Here is a 12206-nt window from a genome sequence, read left to right on the forward strand (position 1 = left end):
GCACTTCCCAGCGCCATCTCCCTCGCCCATCCCCCAGCCAAAATCCCAAAGGGAACCAGTTCCTGCCAGGGAACTTGCTCTGCACAAACACCCAACTCTGTGCTTCTGCGGAGCCAAACCTCCGGCAGTGGATCTGACTCCCTCCCCCTGCCACAGGGCCCCTCCTGAAGTGGATCACCTAAGGAGAAGCGAGCTAAGCCTGCCCCTCCTGCCCCCGTGCACCTTGCCGATCCACCCCAGCTAATACGCCAGATCCCCAGCACCACAAGCGTGGCAGTGTGCAAGTAGCCCAGACAGGCCACGCCACCGCACAGTGAATCCCGCCCCTAGGAGAGGGGAAGGGAAGGCACACACCAGTCTGACTGTGGCCCCAGAGGTGGGCTGGGGGCAGACATCAGGTCTGACTGCGGCCCGCCCATCAACTCCAGTTATACACCACAGCACAGGGGAAGTGCCCTGCAGGTCCTCACCACTCCAGGAACTATTCAAAATGACCAAACAGAAGAATTCCCCTCAGAAGACTCTCCAGGAAATAACAACAGCTAATGAACTGATCAAAAAGGATTTAAATAATATAACAGAAAGTGAATTTAGAATAATAGTCATAAAATTAATCTCTGGGCTTGAAAACAGTATAGAGGACAGCAGAGAATCTCTTGCCACAGAGATCAAGGGACTAAGGAACAGTCACCAGGAGCTGAAAAACGCTTTAAACGAAATGCAAAACAAAATGGAAACCACGACGGCTCGGATTGAAGAGGCAGAGGAGAGAATAGGTGAACTAGAAGATAAAGTTATGGAAAAAGAGGAAGCTGAGAGAAAGAGAGATAAAAAAAATCCAGGAGTATGAGGGGAAAATTAGAGAACTAAGTGATACAGTAAAAAGAAATAATATATGCATAATTGGTATCCCAGAGGAGGAAGAGAGAGGGAAAGGTGCTGAAGGGGTACTTGAAGAAATAATAGCTGAGAACTTCCCTGAACTGGGGAAGGAAAAAGGCATTGAAATCCAAGAGGCACAGAGAACTCCCTTCAGACGTAACTTGAATCAATCTTCTGCACGACATATCATAGTGAAACTGGCAAAACACAAGGATAAAGAGAAAATTCTGAAAGCAGCAAGGGATAAACGTGCCCTCACATATAAAGGGAGACCTATAAGACTCGTGACTGATCTCTCTTTTGAAACTTGGCAGGCCAGAAAGGATTGGCACGAGATCTTCAGTGTGCTAAACAGAAAATATATGCAGCCGAGAATCCTTTATCCAGCAAATCTGTCATTTAGAATAGAAGGAGAGATAAAGGTCTTCCCAAACAAACAAAAACTGAAGGAATTTGTCACCTCTAAACCAGCCCTACAAGAGATCCTAAGGGGGACCCTGTGAGACAAAGTACCAGAGACATCACTACAAGCATAAAACATACAGACATCACAATGACTTTAAACCCGTATCTTTCTATAATAACACTGAATGTAAATGGATTAAATGTGCCAACCAAAAGACACAGAGTATCAGAATGGATAAAAAAACAAGACCCATCTATTTGCTGTCTATAAGAGACTCATTTTAGATCTGAGGACACCTTTAGATTGAGAGTGAGGGGATGGAGAACTATTTATCATGCTACTGGAAGCCAAAAGAAAGCTGGAGTAGCCATACTTATATCAGACAAACTAGACTTTAAATTAAAGGCTGTAACAAGAGATGAAGAAGGGCATTATATAATAATTACAGGGTCTATCCATCAGGAAGAGCTAACAATTATCAATGTCTATGCACCGAATACCGGAGCCCCCAAATATATGAAACAATTACTCATAAACATAAGCAACCTCATTGATAAGAATGTGGTAATTGCAGGGGACTTTAACACCCCACTTACAGAAATGGATAGACCATCTAGACACACGGTCAATAAAGAAACAAGGGCCCTGAATGATACATTGGATCAGATGGACTTGACAGATATATTTAGAACCCTGCATCCCAAAGCAACAGAATATACTTTCTTCTCGAGTGCACATGGAACATTCTCCAAGATAGATCATATACTGGGTCACAAAACAGCCCTTCATAAGTTTATAAGAATTGAAATTATACCATGCATATTTTCAGACCACAACGCTATGAAACTTGAAATCAACCACAGGAAAAAGTCTGGAAAACCTCCAAAAGCATGGAGGTTAAAGAACACCCTACTAAAGAGTGAGTGGGTCAGCCAGGCAATTAGAGAAGAAATTAAAAAATATATGGAAACAAACGAAAATGAAAATACAACAATCCAAACGCTTTGGAACGCAGCGAAGTCAGTCCTGAGAGGAAAATACATTGCAATCCAGGCCTATCTCAAGAAACAAGAAAAATCCCAAATACAAAATCTAATAGCACACCTAAAGGAAATAGAAGCAGAACAGCAAAGGCAGCCTAAACCCAGCAGAAGAAGAGAAATAATAAAGATCAGAGCAGAAATAAACAATATAGAATCTAAAAACACTGTAGAGCAGATCAAGAAAACCAAGAGTTGGTTTTTTGAAAAAATTAACAAAATTGACAAACCTCTAGCCAGGCTTCTCAAAAAGAAAAGGGAGATGACCCAAAGAGATAAAATCATGAATGAAATTGGGATTATTACAACCAATCCCTCAGAGATACAAACAATTATCAGGGAATACTATGAAAAATTATATGCCAACAAATTGGACAACCTGGAAGAAATGGACAAATTCCTAAACACCCACACTCTTCCAAAACTCAATCAAGAGGAAATAGAAAGCTTGAACAGACCCATAACCAGCGAAGAAATTGAATCAGTTATCAAATATCTCCCAACAAATAAGAGTCCAGGACCAGATGGCTTCCCAGGGGAGTTCTACCAGACGTTTAAAGCAGAGATAATACCTATCCTTCTCAAGGTATTCCAAGAAATGGAAAGGGAAGGAAAACTTCCAGACTCATTCTATGAAGCCAGTATTACTTTGATTCCTAAACCAGACAGAGACCTAGTAAAAAAAGAGAACTACAGGCCAATATCCCTGATGAATATGGATGCAAAAATTCTCAATAAGATACTAGCAAATCGAATTCAACGGCATATAAAAAGAATTATTCACCATGATCAAGTGGGATTCATTCCTGGGATGCAGGGCTGGTTCAACATTCGCAAATCAATCAACGTGATACATCACATTAATAAAAGAAAAGATAAGAACCATATGATCCTGTCAATCGATGCAGAAAAAGCCTTTGACAAAATTCAGCACCCTTTCTTAATAAAAACCCTTGAGAAAGTCGGGATAGAAGGAACATACTTAAACATCATAAAAGCCATTTATGAAAAGCCCACAGCTAACATCATCCTCAATGGAGAAACACTGAGAGCTTTTTCCCTGAGATCAGGAACACGACAGGGATGCCCACTCTCACCGCTGTTGTTTAACATAGTGTTGGAAGTTCTAGCATCAGCAATCAGACAACAAAAGGAAATTAAAGGCATCCAAATTGGCAAAGATGAAGTCAACCTTTCCCTTTCTGCAGATGACATGATATTATACGTGGAAAATCCGATAGACTCCACCAAAAGTCTGCTAGAACTGATACATGAATTCAGCAAAGTTGCAGGATACAAAATCAATGTACAGAAATCAGTTGCATTCTTATACAGTAACAATGAAGCAACAGAAAGACAAATAAAGAAACTGATGCCATTCACAATTGCACCAAGAAGCATAAAATACCTAGGAATAAATCTAACCAAAGATATAAAATATCTGTATGCTGAAAACTATAGAAAGCTTATGAAGGTAATTGAAGAAGATATAAAGAAATGGAAAGACATTCCCTGCTCATGGATTGGAAGAATAAATATTGTCAAAATGTCAATACTACCCAAAGCTATCTACACATTCAATGCAATCCCAATCAAAATTGCACCAGCATTCTTCTCGAAACTAGAACAAGCAATCCTAAAATTCATATGGAACCACAAAAGGCCCCGAATAGCCAAAGTAATTTTGAAGAAGACCAAAGCAGGAGGCATCACAATCCCAGACTTTAGCCTCTACTACAAAGCTGTCATCATCAAGACAGCATGGTATTGACACAAAAACAGACACATAGACCAACGGAATAGAACAGAAACCCCAGAACTAGACCTACAAACGTATGGCCAACTATTCTTTGACAAAGCAGGAAAGAACATCCAATGGAAAAAAGACAGTCTCTTTAACAAATGGTGCTGGGAGAACTGGACAGCAACATGCAGAAGGTTGAAACATGCAGAAGGTTGAAACATGTTGATTGATTTGCGATTGAATTTCTCACACCATTCACAAAAATAAACTCAAAATGAATAAAGGACCTGAATGTGAGACAGGAAACCATCAAAACCCTAGAGGAGAAAGCAGGAAAAGACCTCTCTGACCTCAGCCGTAGCAATCTCTTACTCGACACATCCCCAAAGGCGAGGGAATTAAAAGCAAAAATGAACTACTGGGACCTTATGAAGATAAAAAGCTTCTGCACAGCAAAGGAAACAACCAACAAAACTAAAAGGCAACCAACGGAATGGGAAAAGATATTTGCAAATGACATATCGGACAAAGGGCTAGTATCCAAAATCTATAAATAGCTCACCAAACTCCACACCCGAAAAACAAATAACCCAGTGAAGAAATGGGCAGAAAACATGAATAGACACTTCTCTAAAGAAGACATCCGGATGGCCAACAGGCACATGAAAAGATGTTCAGCGTCGCTCCTCATCAGGGAAATACAAATCAAAACCACACTCACATATCACCTCACGCTAGTCAGAGTGGCCAAAATGAACAAATCAGGAGACTATAGATGCTGGAGGGGATGTGGAGAAATGGAAACCCTCTTGCACTGTTGGTGGGAATGCAACTTGGTGCAGCCGCTTGGAAAGCAGTGTGGAGGTTCCTCAGAAAATTAAAAATAGACCTACCCTATGACCCAGCAATAGCACTGCTAGGAATCTACCCAAGGGATACAGGAGTACTGATGCATAGGGGTACTTGTACCCCAATGTTTATAGCAGCACTCTCAACAATAGCCAAATTATGGAAAGAGCCTAAATGTCCATCAACTGATGAATGGATAAAGAAATTGTGGTTTATATACACAATGGAATACTACGTGGCAATGAGAAAGAATGAAATATGGCCTTTTGTAGCAACGTGGATGGAACTGGAGAGTGTGATGCTAAGTGAAATAAGCCATACAGAGAAAGACAGATACCATATGGTTTCACTCTTATGTGGATCCTGAGAAACTTAACAGAAACCCATGGGGGAGGGGAAGGAAAAAAAAAAGAGGTTAGAGTGGGAGAGAGCCAAAGCATAAGAGACTGTTAAAAACTGAGAACAAACTGAGGGTTGATGGGGGGTGGGAGGGAGAGGAGGGTGGGTGATGGGTATTGAGGAGGGCACCTTTTGGGATGAGTACTGGGTGTTGTATGGAAACCAATTTGACAATAAATTTCATATATTGAAAAAAAATAAAATAAACTACTAATTTTATGCTCCTTTTTCATAGCAGCAATGGGAAACTAATACAATCTCCATCAAAACTTTCTCCTTCCTCATAAAATACCTTGGAATTACCAAAATATAAAACAAACACATAAACAAAACTTTATTATGTGTACCATTCTTGTGATAGTCCCTTTCCTCTGCATATATTAAGAGCAAGAAATATTGATCTTTAACTAACTCCACCTCCTCATCTCAAATTTTATTTCTACTCAGTTTTACTTGGCTTTCCCCCCACCCATGGAAATGGCTTTTATCAAGTTCATCTATGACTTTCATCTTAGAATACATAATGATCAACTCACTACCCTTACCCTCTTGACCTCTCAGAAGCATTTAATATGGTTGAACATACTTTTACCATACTTCCTTCTCCAGGTTTTAAGGATCCCAAATGTGTCTCAGTCCCCACCTCCTCCTCTCTGGATGCCTCTTCTTAGTGTCCTTTACCTCTCTTGTAAATGTTAGAATGTTGCCCACCTCCAGCATCCTTCTTTCTCTTCTGTCTACACTTTCTTTCTAGCCAAGCTTACCACTACCATTCCTTGGTATGGATGGCATCCCTTAAAAGGCATGGCCTACTTTAGTCTGCTTCCCATCTCCACTTACCTGCCTAATTGGTATCACAAATTAAATATGACCCCCAATCTGCTCATGGGGGTCATAAACTTTGACCATATCAGAGAATGACACCATCATCAACCTATTTACTCAGGTCAAAATTCTAGAAATCATCTGTATTAATTTTCAATCTCTGCATAACAAATTACCAAAAACTGTAACAACTTAAATAGTTGTAAGACTGTGGATGTAAGACTGAAGTCCCCAATTTCTTGCTGGCTATCAGTCCAGAATCACTCTCAGCTCCCAGGCACATGGCCCACACAGGCAGTTCACCACATGCTCTCTTCAGATCATCAGGAGCACACTTGTTGCTGTGTCTTGTGTCTTTTAAAAGCTGGCCTGATTAAGTCAAGCCCATGCAGTATAACCATCCTTTTGCCATATAAAGTAACATAATCACAAAGTGATATCCCATCATACCCATAGGTACTGCCCACAGTCTCTTAACTGTTACGACTGCCTTCTTCCTTGTAACCCCCCTATTCTATATATTCAACCAGGAGACAAAGTAATCTTCCTAAAGCTCAACCAGATAATGTCATTCCCATGCTTAAAAGGTTAAAATGATCCAAACGCTTTCCATGACATGGAATAAAAGCCAAAATTCTTATCATGACCGAAAAGGCAGAATATGAATCAAACTTTCAGACTTTTATCTTCTTCCCTCGCCTGTTTTTCAATTTTGCTCCAGTCACAGTGGGCTTTTCCTGTCCCCTATAACACCAAACTAGCTTCTGTTTGAGTCCTTTGAATTTGCTCTTCCTCATTCTTGGAAGGTTCTTCTCCAAGTTCTTCACATATCAGCTTTCTTATCTTCCTTCAGGTTTAAACTGAATTATTACATCTCCAGAGTATTCTTTCCCAAAAGTCCCTATCTTCCAACCCCAGTAATATTTTACATTACCTTATTCCATCATCTTCACAGCAGAAATAATCATACTAATGTTTTTATTGTTTGTCTCTTGTTTTTCTCACACACTCCAACATCTACCCTGCCCTGCTATGAAAGTTCTCTGTGGAAAGGAATCTCTGTCTCTTCTCCAGGATTGAATAACTAGCAATGGATCATTGCATGGTGCATGATGAGCGCTAATCAGTTAGTCAATGTGCTTTTTGGCACTAAAAATAAAAAAGTGATAAGTGAATTTTAGATGAGATTTTTCAGAAATGTTTGGAAAAAATAAGCAAAAGTTAAAGTTCTTTTGACAATGATTGCGTTTTAAAAAGTATTCTGATATGTACTGAGATGTACACAATGATGAATAATATATTATCTGTTGATAATATTGTTAAGATTGTAGATTTGGAATTGCAAAGATTTGTGCTTGAATTCTTACACTCACACACTAAATTACCTTGGAAATCTTACTCTGTCTCACTCTTGATTTTCTTACCTATGATATGAACATAATACCTATTTCTTTGTTTAAAATAAATGAGATAAATTGTGCAAAGTACCTGCCATAGTACCCAGGATGCAAATGATGCCCAATACCTATCAGTTGTACATTTAAATAACAGTTTTTTTCAATCTAACAGAGGTAAATGGTTGAAGTAAGCAGATAACTGTAATAACAAGACCACATAGAAGTATCATAAGAATTGTGAGAGTTAAAAGTAGATAGCACAACATCTTTGGAGAAAAATCAAAACAGATGGGGAAGATGACATTCTATAGTAGCTTCAACAATAGGCAGGGTTTTGATGAAGAGAGACAAGACAGATTACAGAAGACAGGAGTATTTTGGTGATAAAATAGATTGTAGTGATAATGGCATTAGCCTCAAATGCTTGCTTGGAATAGGATTTTATCAGGCCAAGAGTAAGTGGGTAGGCATTCTAAATAGAACAGAAAAGCCAAGGCAAAAATGTGTGAAAGCAGGTTACGTTTGGGAAACAAAGTAATCTCGTGTATATGGGCAGCAGAAAATGAGGAGAGTGAGGAAATAAAAGCTAATGTGTTTCTGCCATCTTGTGGTCATGATCAGCCTTGAATTCCCTCAAACCTCCCACACTAGGGCATACCTGTTTAATTCAAGGGCTGTTTGAAACGAAAAAATAAATATTACTGACAACAAATTATAACATTTCTTATCACTTTAGTAATTAAAGAAAGGTATGGAAACACAGAGGACAGAAGGCTTAGCTTAGTCTACATTGGTAGAACCATCAGGTAATGCTTGTAAGTTAAGGAAGATGAAGCCTGAGCCAAATTTAGAAGAATAAAAACTGTCAAGCAAAGAGAAAAAACTCAGGCAGGGGGAAGAGCTTAGATACTGAAGAAGTAAAGTTCACTATATGGTTAGAGCACAAGTTGTACGTGGGGAATGACAGGAAATTTAAGTTAGATAGAAAGCCAGGTCCATGTTACATAGGTCTTGTTGACCCTCATAAGAATATTTGTCTATCCTGGGTGGGACTTTTTAAAAGACACGTAGCTGTGCTGAACAATTTCCCTTTATCTCTTCAGGATCCCTGTCACCTCTCTACACTTTGCAGTGTATACCATGAAGCTAATTTCAGTGCTTTGAATCAACCAGGCTTCCTTGCCTTCTGACGACAGTTTGAGTTTGGCCAATGAGAGGCTCCTGCAGGTGACTGAGAAGTAGAGGGGGTTGGAGCAGATCAGAGTTTTTGTCCTTATGGTTCTCACTTTGGCAGACTCAGGTTGGCAGTGGCCTTTTCCTACAAAGATACATATTTTAGAATTTCTTTCCTGCTGTGGCTAGCCCCTGGTATTTCGCTATCTCTTAAACCCCTTTATAAGTAAACCCTTCATTAAATTTTTTTAATTACCTCCTTTGAATGTGCCATATTTTTGCAACTAGCTCAAATACATTTCATTTCCCAACTGTAAACTATTTTTTTGAAGTTAAGCCACTCTGTGTGAAGCACTATTGGCAACTCTTCTGAACACTTTTTGAAATGGATTTTGCACATGGGAGATCAAGTTGCTATATCCCTTGCATTAGATGCTGGTTGAATAGAATGCACATTTGTTCTTACTCATAACCTTAAGTTAGCTGAAGATTTTACACAAGTACGGTAGAAGAGAAATTCTGAATCTATTAATTTGGTTAAAGACGGGGGTACATAACATGTACTCTGAAAAAAGAATAGTTAATGGAATAATCCTAAGCCTAAAACTATGATAATACTAAAGTTTTTCCTAATTCTATTAATTTCTGCAATTAATGATTTGTGATATAAAGGCATTCCAGAGACTGGTGGTAAGACGGAGGAGTAGGGTGACCCTAAGCTTGCTTCTTCCCTCCAACACTGCTAAATAAATATCAAATCTTTCTGAACACCCAAGAGATCCATCAGAAGCCTTAGAGAACAAGGCTGCACATCTGCAAACTAGAAAAAGGACCGGTGGAAGGTGGTAACTTTGTAGAATGAGTGGGAGAAAAGAGCCTTGGGCGGTCCCCAGGGGAGGGAGCATTGAATGTGGTGGTAGTAGTGAGAAAAGAGAGAGAAAAGGCACGGAATGAAAAACAAAAAACAAAAACAGAGTGAAAATATGTACAGAGGACTACGCAAGAAAACTATTCCCCAAAACCTTTTGTGGGGTTACAAAGAGAGGGTTATAATACTGCCAGTTTTCTAGAAATAGTGGAGCAGATTCTGAAGTTTCAGAGGTCTGCAACATTGCCAGGTTCATGCTTAGGAAGGTGAGCGGTGTTCCTATGGGACAGCAGAGCTGAGTCCCAGTAGCAGGCAGCCTGAGGATCCCCAGGGTCACAAGGAGAGAAGTGGTTCCCCTGCTTGGAGTGTATTGGTAGAGGTAATAAGACCTCTCCAAGGGCAAAGGACCCTGGGAGACCCATCAAACTCTCCCACTCACCAAGACAGGAACAAAGATACTGGTGGAGGTCTGCAAACCCTGATGCAGACTGTGTTACAGTGATTTACCATACGCTCTGATCCGCTGGCTGGCACCGGCCACAGTGCAGGGAGACCCTCCCCCAGAAGGTCAATGCAAGCAAGGCCAGGGGTGGGATGGTCTCTGAAGTGTGGAGTTTTGAAACACAGAGGCACCTGACTTAAAACACGAGTGCTGTGCTATTTGGCAGGTGGACAGCTTGGACACAGACAGGGTAAAGGCAGGGCTCAAAAGGAAATCAGGGACACAGGCAAGGTCACTCTTTGCAGGTCTGTGAGGGCCTGCTGCTGTGGAGCTGAGAGAACACTGTGAAGCCATTGTCTTCCCACACCCACCAGCCTCATCCAACTCAGTTAACTAAACAGTGCCACCAAGTGGAAAATGGATCTGCTGCACCAAGCCCCACCCCTCTGCACCTTGCAGGCACATCTTCACTAGGGAAATTGCACCTGCGAGTCACAGCAGCAGGCCCCTTTCCCAGAAGAATAGCACAAACCCCTAGCATACACCAGGTCTGTTGATCATAGAACGCTCTCACCTTCAGCTCTAGGGGGAAAGGGATGTGGTGTACTTTAAGGGGTTTTGGGGGGGATTTGTTTGTTTCTTATTTTTGTTTTTTCTTTTGTCTTTGCTTTTGTTTGTTTGATAAAGACCAATTTTTATTTTTATTTTATTTTTTAAATTTATTTTAGTTTATGTATATTTTTTAATTTTCCAATTTTTCTTTCTTCTTTTATCTTTTCTCTCTTTCTACCTTTTTTCTATCAAGCTTCTAGTAACAAGAAGACCAAATCACACCCATGATCGGGCTTCCTTTATTTTATTTTACTTTAAAAAGTTTTTCTTTGATTTTTAAAAATCTTTATTTTGTTTTATTTTGCTTTTTTTCCTTCTCTCCAAATACAAGACAGAGGAATTCGCCCCAAAAGAAAGAACAGGAATAAATGATGGCCAGAGATTTAATCAATGCAAATATAAGTAAGACGTCTGAACTGGAATTTAAAACAACAGTTATAAGGATATTATCTGGGCTTGAAAAAAGTACATGAGAGAATCCCTCACTACAGAGATAAAAGAACTAGAATCTAGTCAGGCCGAAATCAAAAATGCTATAACTGAGATGCAATCGCAAACGGAGGCCATAAAAATGAGGAAGGACAAGTACAGGAGGGAATCAGTGACACAGAAGATAAAATTGTGGAAAATAATGAAACCAAAAAGAAGCGAGAAAAAAGGTCATGGACCATGAAGGCAGATTTAGAGAACTCAGCAACTTATTAAAACACAATAACATTTGTATCATAGGAGTCCCAGAAGGTGAAGAGACAGTGAAAAGGGCAGAGGATTTATTCAAACAAATTATAGCTGAAAATTTCCCTAATCTGAGGAAGAACACAGATATCAAAAGCCAAAAAACACAGAGAACTCCCATTAAATTCAATAAAAGCTGATCATCATGGTATATCATAGTCAAATTCACAAAGTACACAGACAAGGAAAGAATCTTTAAAGCAGCAAGTGAAAAAAAAGTCCTTAACCTACAAGGGAAGACAAATCAGTGTGCAGGAGATTTTTCCACAGAAACCTGGCAGGCCAGAAAGGAAGAAATATTCAGTGTGCTGAATGGGAAAAATGCAGCTAAGAATTATTTATCCAGCAAGGCTATCATTCAGAATAGGAGAGATAAAGAGTTTCCCAAACAAAAACTAAAGGAGGTCATGACCACTAAACCAACCTTGCAAGAAATTTTAAGGGAGACTCTTTGAGTGGAGAAAAAAATAAATAAAAGACCAAAGCAACAAAGACTACAAAGGGCCAGAAAACATCACCAGAAACACCTATACATGTGTCTCTATATGTGACACAATGGCACTAAATACCTATCTTTCAATAATCACTCTGAAAGTAAACGGATTAAAAGTTCCAATCAAAAGACCTAACGTGTCAGGATGGATCAAAAAAAAAAAAAAGAAAAAAGATCCATCTACATGCTGCCTACAAGAGATTCATTTTAGACCTAAAGACCCCTGCAGATTGAAAGTAATAAAGAACCATCTATCATGCTAATGGACATCAAAAGAAAGCCAGAGTTCCCATACGTATAACAGACAAATTAGATTTTAAAAGAAAAACTGTAACAAAAGA

Source organism: Acinonyx jubatus, chromosome D1, assembly GCF_027475565.1.
Source record: "Acinonyx jubatus isolate Ajub_Pintada_27869175 chromosome D1, VMU_Ajub_asm_v1.0, whole genome shotgun sequence".
Lineage (NCBI taxonomy): Eukaryota > Metazoa > Chordata > Mammalia > Carnivora > Felidae > Acinonyx > Acinonyx jubatus.